General features: G+C 42.7%; 1 long non-coding RNA gene across 1 annotated transcript; it reads right to left on the reverse strand.

Moving 5' to 3' along the window:
- Positions 1-5,029: 5,029 nt before the first annotated feature.
- Positions 5,030-16,067, reverse strand: LOC110743924. Its single transcript, XR_002523745.1, has 3 exons — positions 16,018-16,067; positions 13,864-13,956; positions 5,030-5,747 (listed from the first exon to the last, which is right to left on the reverse strand). It is a non-coding gene; the product is annotated as an uncharacterized LOC110743924 (long non-coding RNA).
- Between the last annotated feature and the right edge of the window lie 307 nt (positions 16,068-16,374).

The raw sequence follows: 16,374 nt of genomic DNA on the forward strand, positions 1-16,374 counted from the left end.
TGTCTTAGATTAGTATGATACATTTGTTAAAATTAATGAATAATACTGACACATTATTATCAACTAAAATCTATACTTTCTTCAGACTTCCTTAATTTTTACCTAATGTCCTTTTCTTATTGCAGAATTCCATCCAGAATACCACATTACATTTAATTGCCTTGTCTCCTTAGGCTCCTCTTAGCTGTGACAGTTTCTCAAACTCTCCTTGTTTTTTGTTTGTGTTTATTTGCTTATTTAGGGTTTTTTTGTTTTGTTTTGTTTTTGAGACAGAGTCTCACTCTATTGCCCAGGCTGGAGTGCAGTGGTGTGATCTCAGCTTACTGCCATCTCTGGCTGCCTTCCAGGTTCAAGTGATTCTCCTGCCTCAGCCTCCCGAGTTGCTAGGATTACAAGCGCCCGCCACCATGCCCAGCTAATTTTTGTATTTTTAGAAGAGACAGGGTTTCACCGTGTTGGCCAGACTCATCTCAAACTCCTGACCTCAAGTGATCCGCCTGCCTCAGCTTCACAAAGTGCTGGGATTACAGGCGTAAGACACCGCGCCCGGCCCTTTTACTTAGTTTTTATTTCATAATCTTAACTCTGCAATTCAGCTAGATGTAAAAGGGAATAAGGAAAATATAGAACCCAAAGAACTGCAGTGAGGGTACAAAGATTATAGAAAGCTGCGAGTGAATGGGGTGGTGAGATGCTCTCCTAGCTATAGAAGGAAAGGCCTGGTAGTTAAAATAAAACACAAGTCAAATTTATTAGAATGATCCACAGTCAGCAATAGTGATCTTCTTGCTGGTCTTGCCATTCCTGTACCCAAAGCACGCCATGGCTTCTATGATATTCATGCCTTCTTTCACCTTGCCAAAGGCTACATGCTTGCCATCCAACCAGTCAATCTTGCAGTGCAGATGAAAAACTGGGAACTGTTTGTGTTGGGTCCAGCATTTGCCATGGACAAGATGCCAGAACCCGTATGCTTCAGGATGAAGTTCTCACCATCAAATTTCTCCTTGTAGACAGACTTGCCACCAGCACTACTGTGGCGCGTGAAGTCAACACCCTGACACATAAACCCTGGAATAATTCAGTAAAAGCAGAAACCCTTATAACCAAATTATTTCTCGTCAGTGCTCAGAGCATGAATGTTTTCTGCTGTCTTTGGAACTTTGCAAACAACTTAAAGGAGATGCAGCTCAAAGTCTCGCTGTCAATGGCGATGTCAAAGAACATGGTGGGGTTGACCGTGACTTGTGGCATAGGAGTATGGGTGGCCCCAGCATCTGCAAAGCATCCTTGTTTTTGATGAGCTTAACAATTTTAAGAAGTTCTGATAAGGTTTTTCTTTAGAATTTCTCTCCATTAGAATTTTTCTGATGTTTTTCTTATTTGAGGCTGAAGTTATAGGTTTCAGGGAGAAAAACCGCAGACAGAAAGCGACATATTCATCTCATCATATCCAAGATACATGCTGTCGGCTGGGTGCGGTGGCTCACACCTGTAATCCTAGCACTTTGGGAGGCCGAGGCGGGTAGATCACCTGAGGTCAGGAGTTGAAGACCAGCCTGGCCAACATGGTGAGACCCCATCTGTACTAAAAATACAAAAATTAGCCAGGCGTGGTGGTGGGTGCCTGTAATCCCAGCTATTTGGGAGGCTGAGGCAGGAGAATCACTAGAACCTGGGAGGCAGAGGTTTTAGTGAGCTGAGATCACACCACTGCACTCCAGCCTCAGCAACACAGCAAGATTCTGTGTCAAAACAAACAAACAAATTTTAAAAACCACACAGAGAGATACACATGATTCTGTGTTGCAAACTAACTTCTGAAAATTCTGTATTCCTGGCCGGGTGTGGTGGCTCACACGTGTAATCCCAGCACTTTGGGAGGCCAACGCATGTCGGTTACCTGAGGTCAGGAGTTCGAGACCAGCCTGGCCAACATGGTGAAACCCTGTCTCTACTAAAAATACAAAAATTATCTGGGCGTGGTGGCACACGCCTGTAATCCCAGCTACTCGAGAGGCTGAGGCAGGAGAATTGCTTGAGTCCAAGAGGCAGGGGTTGCAGTGAGCTGAAATCGTGCCACTGCACTCCAACCTGGCCAACAGAATGAGACTCTGTCTCAACAAAAAAGAAAAAAAAATTCTATATTCCTCTCTCAGAGATTCACAACTCACAATTGTATATTCAAGACTCTGAGAAGTCCTGTTACAAGGAAACACTCTTATTATTGCTTAATCTGGAGTTACTCAGATCACACAACTTTTTTGGGTTGCCACAAAATATCTATTAACATATTTTAGAACTAGTGTTCTGAAGCACATAGTTAGGAAATGTGGATTCGCTCATTTGCTAGATAAGGGAACTTGCGTTAAGTGAGTTAAGTGATTTGTGCCAAGTTACAGGACTACTTAGTGATACAACTGGGTCTAAAACCGAGGGTTCCCAAATTCCTGATGGTCCAGTATTTTTGCATCGTACCACGTCGTCACCTATGAGCCAAGTCGTAAGGCTGCTGAAAAACAATAGGGAATGGCTTTTAAAAGTAATTTTATTGGTTGGCTGTAGTGGCTCGTCCCTGTAATCCCAGCACTTTGGGAGGCCAAGGTGGGAGGATTGCTTGAGCTCAGGAGTTTGAGACCAGCCTGGGCAACATGGTGAAGCCTCGTCTCTACAAAAAATACAAAAACTAGCCAGGCGTGGTGGCATGCGCCTGTAGTCCCAGCTGCTCAAGAAGCTGAGGTGGCAGGATCCCTTGAGCCTGGGAGGTCAAGGCTGCCGTAAGCCATGATCATGCCACTGCACTCCAACCTGGGTGACAGAGTGAGACCCTGTCTCAAAAACAACAAAAAAACCCCACAATTTTATTATAAAATATTTATCTACATAATATGTTGTTTATGACATGTTATATGTTTGGCATAAAACATATGGCATAAAACAATATTAAGAAAAGCAGGCTGGGCGTGGTGGCTCACGCCTGTAATCCCAGCACTGTGGGAGGCCAAGGCGGGTGGATCACGAGGTCAGGAGATCGAGACCATCCTGGCTAACACGGTGAAACCCTGTCTCTACTAAAAATGCAAAAAATTAGCCAGGTGTGGTGGCGGGTGCCTGTAGACCCGGCTACTCGGGAGGCTGAGGCAGGAGAATGCTGGGAACCTGGGAGGCGGAGCTTGCAGTGAGCCAAGATCGCGCCATAGCACTCCAGCCTGGGCAACAGAGCGAGACCCCGTCTCAAAAAAAAAAAAAAAAAAAAGAAAAGAAAAAAAAGCACCTATGTATCATCACCCAGCTTAAGAAGGAGAATATTATCGGAAACTTGGAAGCACCTTGTAGGCCCTTCCCCAATTACACCACCCTGTGTTTATCATTGTGCTTATCATGCTTTGCTTTTCTTTATAGTTTAACTACATAGACAGATCCCTAAAATGCATTATTCTATTTGACACATTTTGAACCTTTAATTAATGGTATTACTGTAGTATTCTTTTGCAACTTGCAAAACTTTTGCTCATTAATTTCTTGAGATTCGTCCATGTTACTAAGTATAGCTGTAACTCATTCATTGCTACACAGACTATTATTGGGTGAATACATCACAATTTTTTTTTTTTTTTTTGAGACAGAGTCTTGCTCTGTCGCCAGGCTGGAGTGCAGTGGCACAATCTCAGCTCACTGCAGCCTCCACTTCCCAGGTTCAAGCGATTCTCCTGCCTCAGCCTCCCAAGTAGCTGGGACTACAGGCGCACACTACCACGCCCAGCTAATTTTTGTATTTGCAGTAGAAACGGGGTTTCACCATGTTGGCCAGGATGGTCTTGATGTCTTGACATCATGATCTGCCCCCCTCAGCTTCTCAAAGTGCTGGGATTACAGGCGTGAGCCACCACACCTGGCCTCATCACAATTTATTTATTCATTCTCTGTCAATTGATCTTTGAGTTGTTTCTGTTTTAGTCCATCGCTGTAACAAAATACCTGAGACTGAGTAATTTATAAAGAACAGACTTTTTTTTTCTCACAGTCTGGAGGCTGTGAAGCCTAGATCAAGGTGCCAGTGGGATCCTTGTCTGGTGAGAGCTGCCCTCTGCTTCCAAGATGGTACCTTGATGCTACATTTTCTGGAAGGAGGAACACTGGGTCTTCACATGGTTGAAGGAAGGCGAGAAGGGGGGAAATGGCTGAACTCCCACCATCAATTTCTTTCATAATGGCATCAATCTACTCATGATGGCAGAGCCCACATGACCCACATGTCTCTCAAAAGACCTCACCTCCCAGCACTGTTGCATTGCGTATTAAGTTTCCAACACATGAATTTGTGAAGATATATTCAGACTATAGCACCTTCTCTCTTTCTTTTGGTTTAGTATAAACCATGTCTGAAGTGTTTTACATGCACAGACATGTATAAGCACACCTGCTAGTGTTTGTGTAAGTTATAACCTCAGAGAAATTGCTGGGTTATAGCACCCATCTTCAGTTTTATTAGAGAATATGAAATTGTCATTCAATTGACAATTGACATTGTCACCAGCAGTTTAAGAGTGTTTCCATTGTTCTATACTTAGCAACATTATCTCACCAGACATTTTTTAAAAACTTTATATTATGGAAAATTTCACACATGTACAAGAATTATACTATAAACTATCCCCTGACTTCAACATTTACCAACTCATGGCCAGTCTATCATGGGCTATTTTGGAACATTTGAAAGCTAATCTCAGATATCTGAGATTACTTCATCTGAAACATTTCATAATGTATCCCTAAAACAATAAGGACTCTGCCTTTTAAAATTGGAGATAAAACATACAGTACACAAATCTTTTTTTTTTTTTTTTTTTTGAGACAGGGTCTCTCTCTGTCACCCAGGCTGGAGTACAGTGGCACCATCTCAGCTCACTGCAACCTCCACCTTCTGGGTTCAAGTGATTCTCCTGCCTCAGCCCCCCAAGTAGCTGGGATTATAGGCATGCACCACCACGCCCGGCTAATTTTTGAATTTTTAGTAGAGACAGGGTTTCACTATGTTGGCCAGGCTGGTCTTGAACTCCTGACCTCAAGTGATCCACCATCCTCAGCCTCCCAAAGTGCTGAGATTACAGGCATGAGCCGAACCTGTACACAAATCTTAAGAGTACAATTTAGTGAATGGTGATTTTTTTTTTTTACATATACATGTACACAACTGTGAAACCACCACCGCGATCAAGATCTAGACTATTTCCAGCTCCTCCAGAAAGTTCCTTTGTAGCACTCTTTAAAAACGTAAGAACACCACCACTATCATGCCTAAAATAACTGCAATAATTCTTTAATATCATGAAATATCCATTAAATGATCTAAGTTCAATTGTCACTTTTAAAAATTTGTTTGCTTGTTTTATTGTCACTCAAATCAGGATCCAAATAAAAACCATCTTTGTCCCCTTTCAAGCAATTTATTTGGTGAACAAACCAGGTGGTGCGTTCTGCAATTTCCCAGTCTGGGTTTTGTTGAATGCAGTCACAGGGTGCTGTTTAACATGTTCCAGCAATGTGTGTGTTACATCCAGAGAGCTGATCAAATTTCCAATAAGAACATTTCTTAAGTGGTGGTATATTCTTCCATTAGGAGGCACATGACATTTTGTTATGTCTGTTTCGTGTGTTAAGGCAGCAATTATTGATAATCACTGCTTAGTTCATGATTTCATTGGAGATTCCGTCATTCCTTTTCAATATATTAGCAGACTATGTATCTAAAGAGAAATATTTCATTATCAATTTCTTGGTTACCATGAGGTGTAGCTTACACAGGAAACTGCCGGACTTTCAATTTTCAATCAGTATAAAATATAAAATGATGATGTGGTTTTAATTTTCCATTTCTCTGATTTACTGGTGAAATCATCATATGCTCCATGTTTACTTTTTCTTCTGTGAATTGCCTATTCTTTTTTTTTTTGAGACAGTCTCGCTCTGTCCCCAGGCTGGCGTGCAGTGGCGCAATCTCAGCTCACTGCAACCTCCGCCTCCCGGGTTCAAGTAATTCTCCTGCCTCAGCCTCCTGAGTAGCTGGGACTGCAGGCGTGTGCCACCATGCTCAGCTAATTTTTGTATTTTTAGTAGAGATGAGGTTTCAGCATGTTGGCCAGGATGGTCTCAATCTCCTGACCTTGTGATCCACCCGTCTCAGATTCCCAAAGTGTTGGGATTATAGGCGTGAGCCACCGCGCCTGGCTGTGAATTGCCTATTCTTATCTTTCGTCCATTTCTCCCCTTGGATTGTATGTCTTCTTCTTACTAATTTTTAAGAATTGTTGACATATTTTAGATATGAATTATTTGTTGGTTGTAAATATCTTCTTCCAGTTTGTGGCATTCAACTTTTGGCCTCTGAGGTTTTCCCTTACTTTGTTACCAATTTGGATATACATTTTAAAAGATGAGCCAAGCACAGTGGCTCATGCCTGTAATCTCAGAATTTTGGTAAGCTGAGGTGGGAGGATCGCTTGAGGCCAGGAGTTCAAGACCAGCCTGAGCAACATAGTGAGACTCTATCTCTACAAAGTAATTAGTTAATTAATTAATTTGAGACGGAGTCTTGCTCTGTCGGCCGGGCTGGAGTGAAATGGCATCATCTCAGCTCACTGCAACCTCTGCCTCTGCCTCCTGGGTTCAAGCGATTCTCCTGCCTCAGCCTCCTGAGTAGCTGGGATTACAGGTGCGTGCCACCATGCCCAGCTAATTTATTTTTTATTTTTTATTTTTTATTTTTAGTAGGGACGGGGTTTCGCTGTGTTAGTCAGGCTGGTCTTGAACTCAATTAGCCAGGCGTGGTGACTCACATCTGTAGTCCCAGCTACTTGGGAGGCTTAGGCGGGAAGATTGTTTGAGCCCAGAGTTTGAGGCTGCAGTGAGCTATGATCATTCCACTGCACTCCAGCCTGGGTGACAGAGCAAGACCCTGTGTCTAAAAATAAAAAATAAAAATAAAATAAAAAGATGTTTGGCCAGGTGTGGTGGCTCACGCATGTAATCCCAGCACTTTGGGAGGCCAAGGCAGGTGGCTCAAGAGATAGACACCATTCTGGCCAACATGATGAAACCCTATCTCTACTAAAAATACAAAAATTAGTTGGGCATGGTGGCATGAGCCTGTAGTCCCAGCTACTCGGGAGGCTGAGGCACGAGAATCACTTGAACCCGGGAGGTGGAGGTTGCAGTGAGTGAAGATCGTGCCACTGCACTCCAGCCTGGCAACAGAGCAGGATTCCGTCTCAAATAAATAAATAAATAAAATAAAATAAAATAAAAAGATGTTTATCTTGCCATGTAAAGGACACAGATATGCATACCACTAGCAACATGTGGTGTAAACGTAAGGTGAAATTTACTGGGAAAGTTACAGGCAGAACATCAGCAGACTACATGGATCCCACGTCATCTTGCTGTCTTGTGGATCCGTGTGCTTGTACAAGGTACCTCTAACTGACTGAGAAATTAGGCTATAACAATAGGAGCTTCCTGGTCAATGAAACTAGTTTGTTCTAATGGAAGAGGCTCTGGAGCTCAGCCACCAGCAAACCTGTTCTTCTGCTGAGCAAACACAGACCTGCTGAGGCAGCCTCTTGCTAAGTGTGGGAGAGAAAATGAGCCTCCAGTGCCATCTGGATTTGTGTCTCCTTGTATCTGAGGTGTTTTGTAATGGGATCTTTTTTTCAGGCTATCTAGCCTGCCATTTTACCAGAAATGGAAGTCCTCTAAAGAATGTTTTAAGGTCAACAGAGTGCTTACCATTAGACTGCGCATAGAATAACATAAGCCAAGCTACACATTGCGGCTAGATCAATCTTCTTGACATTTTCACCTAGTTCATGTTACTCTCTGGCTGAAAAGCTTGCAGTCATACCTCAATTCCTACCTATTAATGTAGGTAGGAATTCTGCAATCTCGTCCCAATCTGGTTCTCTGATCTCACCTTTATATAAATCTCCATCCTACTAAATTGAACTCTTTCATGTCCTTTAAGAGCACCAAGAAATGCTGCTGTCTTGCCTCTTCCCTCCAATTATCCAAGCCGGAAGTCTCCTCTGAGACCTGAGACAAATTCTCCCTTCTCTCTGAAGTGTCCTCTGACCCTTCCTGTCCCTTGTGAACAATTTGATTGTGGAGCAGCAACAATGACCTTTTTTTTTTTTAAAACAAAACAAAACAAAACAAAAAAAACAGCGTCTTGCTCTGTGGCCCAGGCTGGAATGCAATGGTCTGGTACAATCTCAGCTCACTACAACCTCCACATCTTGGGCTCAGGTGATCTTCCCGCCTCAGCTTCCCAAGTAGCTGCGACGACAGGCATGCAGCACCACACCAGGCTAATTTTTGTAATTTTAGTAGAGACGGGATTTTGCCATGTTGGCCAGGCTGGTCTTGAACTCCAGGACTCAAGTGATCTGCCCACCTCGGCCTCCCAAAGTGCTGGGATTACAGGCCTGAGCCACTGCACCCAACCAATGATGCCTTTTGACAGTCCTCACCAAATTCAGATGTGCTCCCCACATCTCTCAGCATGCTTTGCAGATGCGTTGGGCTGTGAAACTAGGTCTAGCCAGGAGACCACAAAAAAGTGATATGTGGCACTTCTGGGCCCAAGGCACTTAAGAGTTAATATTTTTCCTCTACCCTTTATTTCACTACTGTGGCAACTGCATGTTCTAGATGGCATTACTACAATATTGAGGAGAACTATCCTGCCCATGTTGAACATTATGTGAATGAGAAACCATGGAACTTTGAGAATCGATTTATGTCTGCAGCATTGACTAACCTATCCTTCATGCAGATCTCCTTTCATTTGAACAATATAAAAGTGTTAATAGATTATGTCTTGACTCTGACATTATTTTTTCTTTCTCTTACTCATTATTTTTGCCTGCCAAACATCGCCACCCCATCCTCTGAAAAAATACCCCTTATTCCAGAGGCACAATCTTTGTGGGACTGGTTATGTTCTTAGACCCCACAGTTGACCAGTCGAGGGATCTGACCCAAGCCAGGCCAATGAGCTCTTCCCCATGATTTTTGACTTGAAACCAAGAGAGTCAACTCAGACTTTTCTAGTGATTTGGAGGCCTAGGATATAATGCCAGCAGCTGCCAGCAGCCATGCCCTGACCTGTGGGGAAAGCAGGTCTGCAAGAGGATTGAGTTGACACAAGGCTGCAGAGACACTTAAGACCCTACTTCTGATTGTTTCTGAGGCCTACACATGTCCTAAATCTTCATTTTAATGTGCCAAACCTTTCTTGGACTTCTAGAGGCAGCAAAGCCCAGCTTGATTTAGGTGCCTTGGACTGTCTGTTACCCAGGGTCTGTCACCTGCAACCTAGCAAGTCCGGCTGACATCTGTCTATTCTTTCTCCTGCAGAAGCATCCTCAAACCAACAAACCAGGAGTGTGGAAAACTGTTTGTCTCTAAGGTTGCCCCCCAAGTGGTAATGCTCCTTAAGTCAATGAGATGCCCTGATCCACAGTCATATATGTTCCTATCAGACACCTTCTGCCGCTGTGTCAAAAAGAGATACATGGAATTTGGCTCCATAGAACCAAAAAGAATGGTTTGGAAAATGAAAGGAGTAGGGACCCTGAAGGCACAAAACCAGCCATGCAGAGGAAACTCAACAGCAGGCTGGTTGTGTGGTGTTAATGGGTTCGATGAGACTGTCTTGAGAACAAATCAGTAGGACATCAAGGTTCACACAATTATCAAAGTCCTACTTCAGCAGGAGAGGGCTTTCTTTTAAATGTTTTATAATCAATGAAAACACTGCAGCAGATGCTACTGATGCCCACGCACATCCCTTCAACCCACCCTCGAGATCACCTGCAATACCTGAGTCTCCTTCCCTGAGGGAGTTCTCTGGCTGCACAGGAGTACCAGGGAGTAGAAACCCCCAAGAGAAACTTTAATTCATGAGGGACGGGAATTGGTGGATAAACATATCTCTCCCTTTGGTAGGACAGGACAATTCTGAGATGCGTTTTACAGTCTCAAAAGGAGCCCCTTTGGAATGAGCAGTTTCCTCTCTTCCCTGCACTTCTCCACTTCCTCACCATACTAACCATTGCACCCAAATTCTGATCTCAGGAACTGTTTCAGGGAAACTCAAATGAACACATGATAATAATGGTGATGACATAATTTACGTGCAGTAACAGTCACATTTTTCAGAGTACAGTTATATGAGTTTTGATTAGCAGTTGTGTAAATACCACCAACTATCTATCACCACCCCCCAAAAATTCCTTGGTATTCTCCTTGGTATTCAACCCCTCCACCTTCGCTACCATTCCCTCATAACCACTGATCTTCATTCCAGGATATCATATAAACAGAATCGTTCTACTATTTAGCCTCTTAGTTTATTTGAGTCTGGCGCCTTCCATTTACCAAAATGCATTAGAGACTCACCATGTTGATATGGCCAGTCAGTCTATGAACACTTCCTTATCTGGTACAACAAGATGTTGCAAACTCATCTTGTGCTTTCCATGCTCCAGACCTGGAACCAGCCATTTCTACAAAGAGCCCTTTTACTGGAGAATGGTACTTAGATACCAAGATCTGGGCATTAGGCCTGCTCATTGTTATGGAGCCTCATAGTGGAAGAGCTAGGGAATATATAAATCACACACACACATACCCCAAGCATATCAGTATTTTATTGCATGGATATGTCATGTACTACATGTATTCATTCACCAGATGGAAGACATGATGGTTGTTTCCAGTCTTTGGAGGTTATACATAAGGTCATTACAAACATTCCATACAGGTTTTTGTGTGAATAATGATAAGTTTTTATTTCACTTGGGTAAATATCCAGGAGTGGGATTGCTTGGTCAAATGATACATTTATAAGACATTGACGAGTTGCTTTCCAAAAAGCAGTATAAAAGTGTTCCAGTTGTCCCACATTCTTATCAGTTCTTGGTGTTATCTGTTTTTAAAATTTTAGCCATTCTGACAAGTGTGTAGTGTTATCTATTGTGGTTTTAATTTGCATCTCCCCAGTAATTAATTATGTTGAGCATTTTTTCATGTGTTTAATTGCTACTCATATATCTTCTTTGCTGATGTCAAATCTTTAGCCCATCTTAAAATCGAGTTGCTCTCTTATTACTGACTTTTGAGCATTCTTAAAACATTCTTGGGCTTCAAAATGAAAAGTATTTTTTTTTTCTGAGTAGAAATGTAGTGTGTTCTAATTTTAAAAAATCAGGGAGCAGATAAAAAGCTAAAGAAAGTGAAAACAAATTAGAGAACTTTACCACCAAGAAGCAGAGACCCATCAAAGGTGGGTCATTTTACTGACGATGCTAAGGACCTTTCCAACATTACCCCCACTGCTTCCAGCCCTCTGCTATAGGTGGGGTTTCTTCCTACACATAGGACCTCCAAGCTGGTGTGGCCCATGTGATCTGAGGGGCAGACACAGATCCACTGCCAAGTTCCACTAGTATGGCCAAGCCTCTGCTTCAAGGTGAGGATGTAAGCCATGCGCAGTAGCTCACGCCTGTAATCCCAGCACATTGAGAAGCAGAGGCGGGCAGATCAGTTGAGGTCAGGAGTTTGACACCAGCCTGGCCAACGTGGTGAAACCCTGTCTCTACTAAAAATACAAAAATTAGCTGGGCATAGTGGTGGATGCCTGTAATCCCAGCTACTCGGGAGGCGGAGGCAGGAGAATCGCTTGAACCAGGGAGGCGGAAATTGCAGTGAGCTGAGATCACGCCACTGCATTCCAGCCTGGGCAACACAGCGAGACTCCATCTCAATTTAAAGAAAAAAAAAAAAAAAAAGGCTGGGTGAGGTGGCTCACGCCTATAATCCCAGCACTTTGGGAGGCCAAGGCGGGCGGATCATGAGGTCAGGAGTTTGACACCAGCCTGGCCAATATGGTGAAACCCCATCTCTAGTAAACATATCAAAATTAGCTGGGTGTGGTAGTGTGCACCTGTAGTCCCTGCTACTCAGGAGGGTGAGGCAGAGGAATTGCTTGAACCCAGGAGGCAGAGGTTGCAGTGAGCCAAGATTGCGCCACTGCACTCCAGCCTGGACAACAGAGTGAGATGCCGCCTCAAAAAAAAAAAAAAAAAAAAAAGATGAGGATATGGTCTATACACTTTTAGTACCTTTGCTCAGGTAGAAACTAGCAAACACCATTCTCTTAGCTCATATAAGCCTGTGAAATGGTGAAATCCAATTACAGTTTTGTTATCTCTGATACAGATACCGAATGGAGAATCCTCTGTTCTGTAGTAAAACTATTTAATACCAGGCAAACACTCTTTCCTTACAAAGAACAACGTCTCACAGAATTCTACAAATGTCATACATTCTTTCCTTGTTATGTGTCTATGTGTATTTATATATTCCCTGGCTCTGTCCACTATGAGGGCCCCTTAGCAATAAGCACACCTAATGCCCAGATCTTGGTATCTAAGTATCATTCTCCACCAAAAAGGCTCTTGAAGAAATGGCTGGTTCCAGGTCTGGGGCATGAAAACCACAAGATGAGTTTGCAACATCCTGTTGTACCAGATAAGGAAGTGCTCATAGACTGATGGCCCATATCAAAAGGACCCAAAAGTCAGCTTGAATGGAATTTCTTTTGGCCAAATCTGGGACAATTTGAACATCAAAACAACTAATGATAGTAACATATGACATCCCACTGAATAAAACAGAAATTCACAAACCCATATTATATAAATAGATATATAGAGGGGGAGAAGACAAAAACCCTCCTTGGAGTAGAATGCCAGGTAGTAAGTGAACAAGGAGTGATGGAATTAGAATACTGCCACTTGTTAATCATTATGCTAATAATTCAGGCACGAAACATCAACTGATGCTAAAACTGGAAGGTGAAAGTTGGATGAGTAACAGGATATTTACACAGCCCCAAAGTTCCTCCCCATGAAGTAGTTTTTCATGATAAAATGCAAAAGAGTAGCTTTGGTCAGGCATGGTGGCTCATGCCTGTAATCCCAGCACTTTAGAAGGCTGATGCAGGAGGATCACTTGAGATCAGGAGTTTGAGACCAGCCTGGCCAACATGGTGAAACCCCATCTCCATTAAAAATACAGAAATTAGCTGGGTGTGTTGGCAGGCGCCTGTAGTCCCAGCTACTTGGAAGGCTGAGGCAGGAGAATCGCTTGAACCCAGAAGGCAGAAGTCGCAGTGAAAAGAGATTGTGCCATTGCAGTCCAGCCTGGGCAACAAGAGTGAAACTCTATCTCAAAAAACGAAACGAAAAAAAAAGAGTAGCTTTGCCATCAAACACTATTAATCTCATTCTGGGACAAACTAACATTATGTGCTACCTAAGGGGAATGCAGTCAGTAAAGCTCTCACCATGACTGTGATATCCTCCCCAAAAATGCATAGCCTTGACTGGTGCGATGGCTCACACCTATAATCCCAACAATTTGGGAGGCCAAGGAGGGAGGATTGCTTGAGGCCAGGAGCTCGAGACCAGCCTGGGAAACACAGTGAGACCCCATCTCTACATAAAAAAATTTAAAAAATATTAGTTGGGCATGGTGGTATGGAACCCGTCTCGGCCTCCCAAAGTGCTGGGATTACAGGCTTGAGCCACCGCGCCCGGCCGATCCTTTTGCTGTTAAGGACAGTAACAAGATAGCAAAACTTGATGTTGTCTCTGGACAAACAGGAAATGGGAGTTCCCTGAACTATTCTTGAAATTTTTCTGTAAATTTGAAATTATTTCAAACTACAAAGTAAAAAGAAACAAAATACAGGCAGAGGAAAATATATATATAAATCTTACCAGAAAGTATAAATCTTACCAGAAGAGTGCTTGATTTATAGGCAGATGCAGAACTAGGACAGAATGCTTAATCTCTTCTTTGTGGCAGAAGGATGAAAGAAACGTCTTTAAACTAAAGTAGAAAAAGAAGGCAACCATGGCTGTAAAATATCAGTATTTCTTTTACAGGCCTTTAATGAAAAATATTTCAGCAAGTAAAATTTTTATTAGTTCGCAAAAATATAACAGAAATAGATCAATCAGGAAAGGAGGCGGGTCTACTAAGGTCAGTGTGATTATTGCCACCATCTCATAAACAACTATAGGTGGAAAGCAAGAGTTTAAAGTGGGTGAAATCACTTGCAGTTCAAAATCTAATAAAAATATAGCATTGTGGGCCTAGAGCCAAAGGTATTATTAGAATGGGTTTTAGTACCTATATTTATCCATATGGCACTTTTTTTTTTCTTAAGAATCATCCTACTCAACCTTTTCAAATAAAAGATATGCTTTTTAATAGGAAATCTGTGTCTCATCATAAAGATAGAAGAAAGTATGCCATGCCCTTAGCTGAGTTAATCTGGAGACAAACAGACTCTATTTCATAATTGCACAGTATACTATAGAGACATTGCTTATGGTACGTTTATTTCATGTGGTAAGTCATGTGCAAACATATCAATCAAGGAGCTTACAAACTGACAATGTATGGCCGGGTGTGGTGGCTCACGCTCGTAATCCTAACACTTTGGGAGGCTGAGGCAGGTGAATCACCTGAGGTCAGAAGTTCAAGGCCAGCCTAGCCAACATGGAGAAACCCTGTTCTACTAAAAAATAAAAAATTAGCTGGGCATGGTGGTGCATGCCTGTAATCCCAGCTACTTGGGAGGCTGAGGCAGGAGAATCGCCTGAACCCGGGAGGCGGAGATTTCATTGAGCCCAGATCATGCCATTGCACTTCAGCCTGGGTGACAAGAGTGAAACTCCATCTCAAAAAGAAAAAACTTGACAACGTATGTAGTAACTCAAGATTGAACAACAGTATTCCCTTGTCGGTGGTTTTGCTACCCGTGGTTTCAGTTACCTGTAGTCAACCGCAGTTGTAAAATAGGTAAGTATAATATAATAAGATATTTTGAGAGACAGAGACCACAGTCACATAACTTTTATTACTGTATATTGTTATAATTGTCCTATTTTATTATTAGTTATTAACCTCTTGTGCCTAATTTATAAATTAAACTTTATCATAGGTATGTATGTATAGGAAAAAACATACTATATATAGGATTTAGTACTATATCTGAGGTTTCAGGCTACTAGATACTTGGGGTCTTGGAACGTATCCCCCATGGATAGGAGCGACTACTGTACTTCCATTGAAAATAACATGCGTACTCTCTCATATGGTCTTGATACCAGCTCAGAGAGGAGGTAAGAGCCATAGTCACTAGTTCAATTTTACAAATAAGGAAACCACATCTAAGCAAGGTGAAATGCCCTTCCCAAAGGTGACACTTACAAGTGGCAGAGCTTAGACTCAACATGAGTATCTTAAATTCCCTGCAATTTCCCTGACTCCAGGCTCACTCAAAACCAACATGAACTAACATTAATCTGTAACTCCATGATCTCAAACCATTGTTCGTATCTTTCACGTATGGCACAAAAACTCATTTATTCAATAATCACTAGCATAAAGTACTCATATGTAACTCGTTTCTAAAACATTTAACTTTTATTGAAGTATCAACAGGTGCTTAGGCCAGGCATGGTGGCTCACGCCTGTAATCCCAGCACTTTGAAAGGCTGAAGTGGGTGGATCACTTAAGGTCAGAAGTTCAAGACTCAACTTGGTGAAACCCCTTCTTTACCAGTAAATACAAAAAAATAGCTGGGCGTGGTGGCAGGTGCCTGCAATCCCAGCTACTCAGGACACTGAGGCAGGAGAATCACTTGAGCCCAGGAGGCAGAGGTTGCAGTGAGCCGAGATTACACCACTGCACTCCAGCCAGGGCGACAAAGTGAGACTCCATCTTAGAAAAAAAAAAAAAAGGGCCAGGTGCATCGGCTCACACCTGTAATCCCAGTACTTTGGGAGGCCGAGGTGGGTGGATCACCTGAGGTCAGGAGTTCAAGACCAGCCTGGCCAACATGGCAAAACCCTGTCACTACTAAAAAATACAAAACTCACCTGGGTGTGGTGGTGGGTGACTGAATCCCAGCTACTTGGTAGGTTGAGGCAGGAGAATTGCTTGAACCCGGGAGGCAGAGGTTGCAGTGAACCGAGATTGTGCCACTGTACTCCAGCCTGGGCAACAGAGCAAAACTCATCTCAAAATTTAATTAATTAATTAATTTAAAAAGGTGCTTAAAATATTTGTTATTGACCAGACATGGTGGCTCATGTCTATCATCCCAGCACTTTGGAGGCCGAGGTGGGTGGATTGCTTGAGCCCAGGAGTTCGAGACCGGCCTCGGGAACATGGAGAAACCTTGTCTCTACTAAAAATACAAAAATTAGCAGGCACGGTGGTGTGCACCTGTAGTC

This window comes from Papio anubis, chromosome 8 (assembly GCF_008728515.1).
Source record: "Papio anubis isolate 15944 chromosome 8, Panubis1.0, whole genome shotgun sequence".
Taxonomy (NCBI): Eukaryota; Metazoa; Chordata; class Mammalia; order Primates; family Cercopithecidae; genus Papio; species Papio anubis.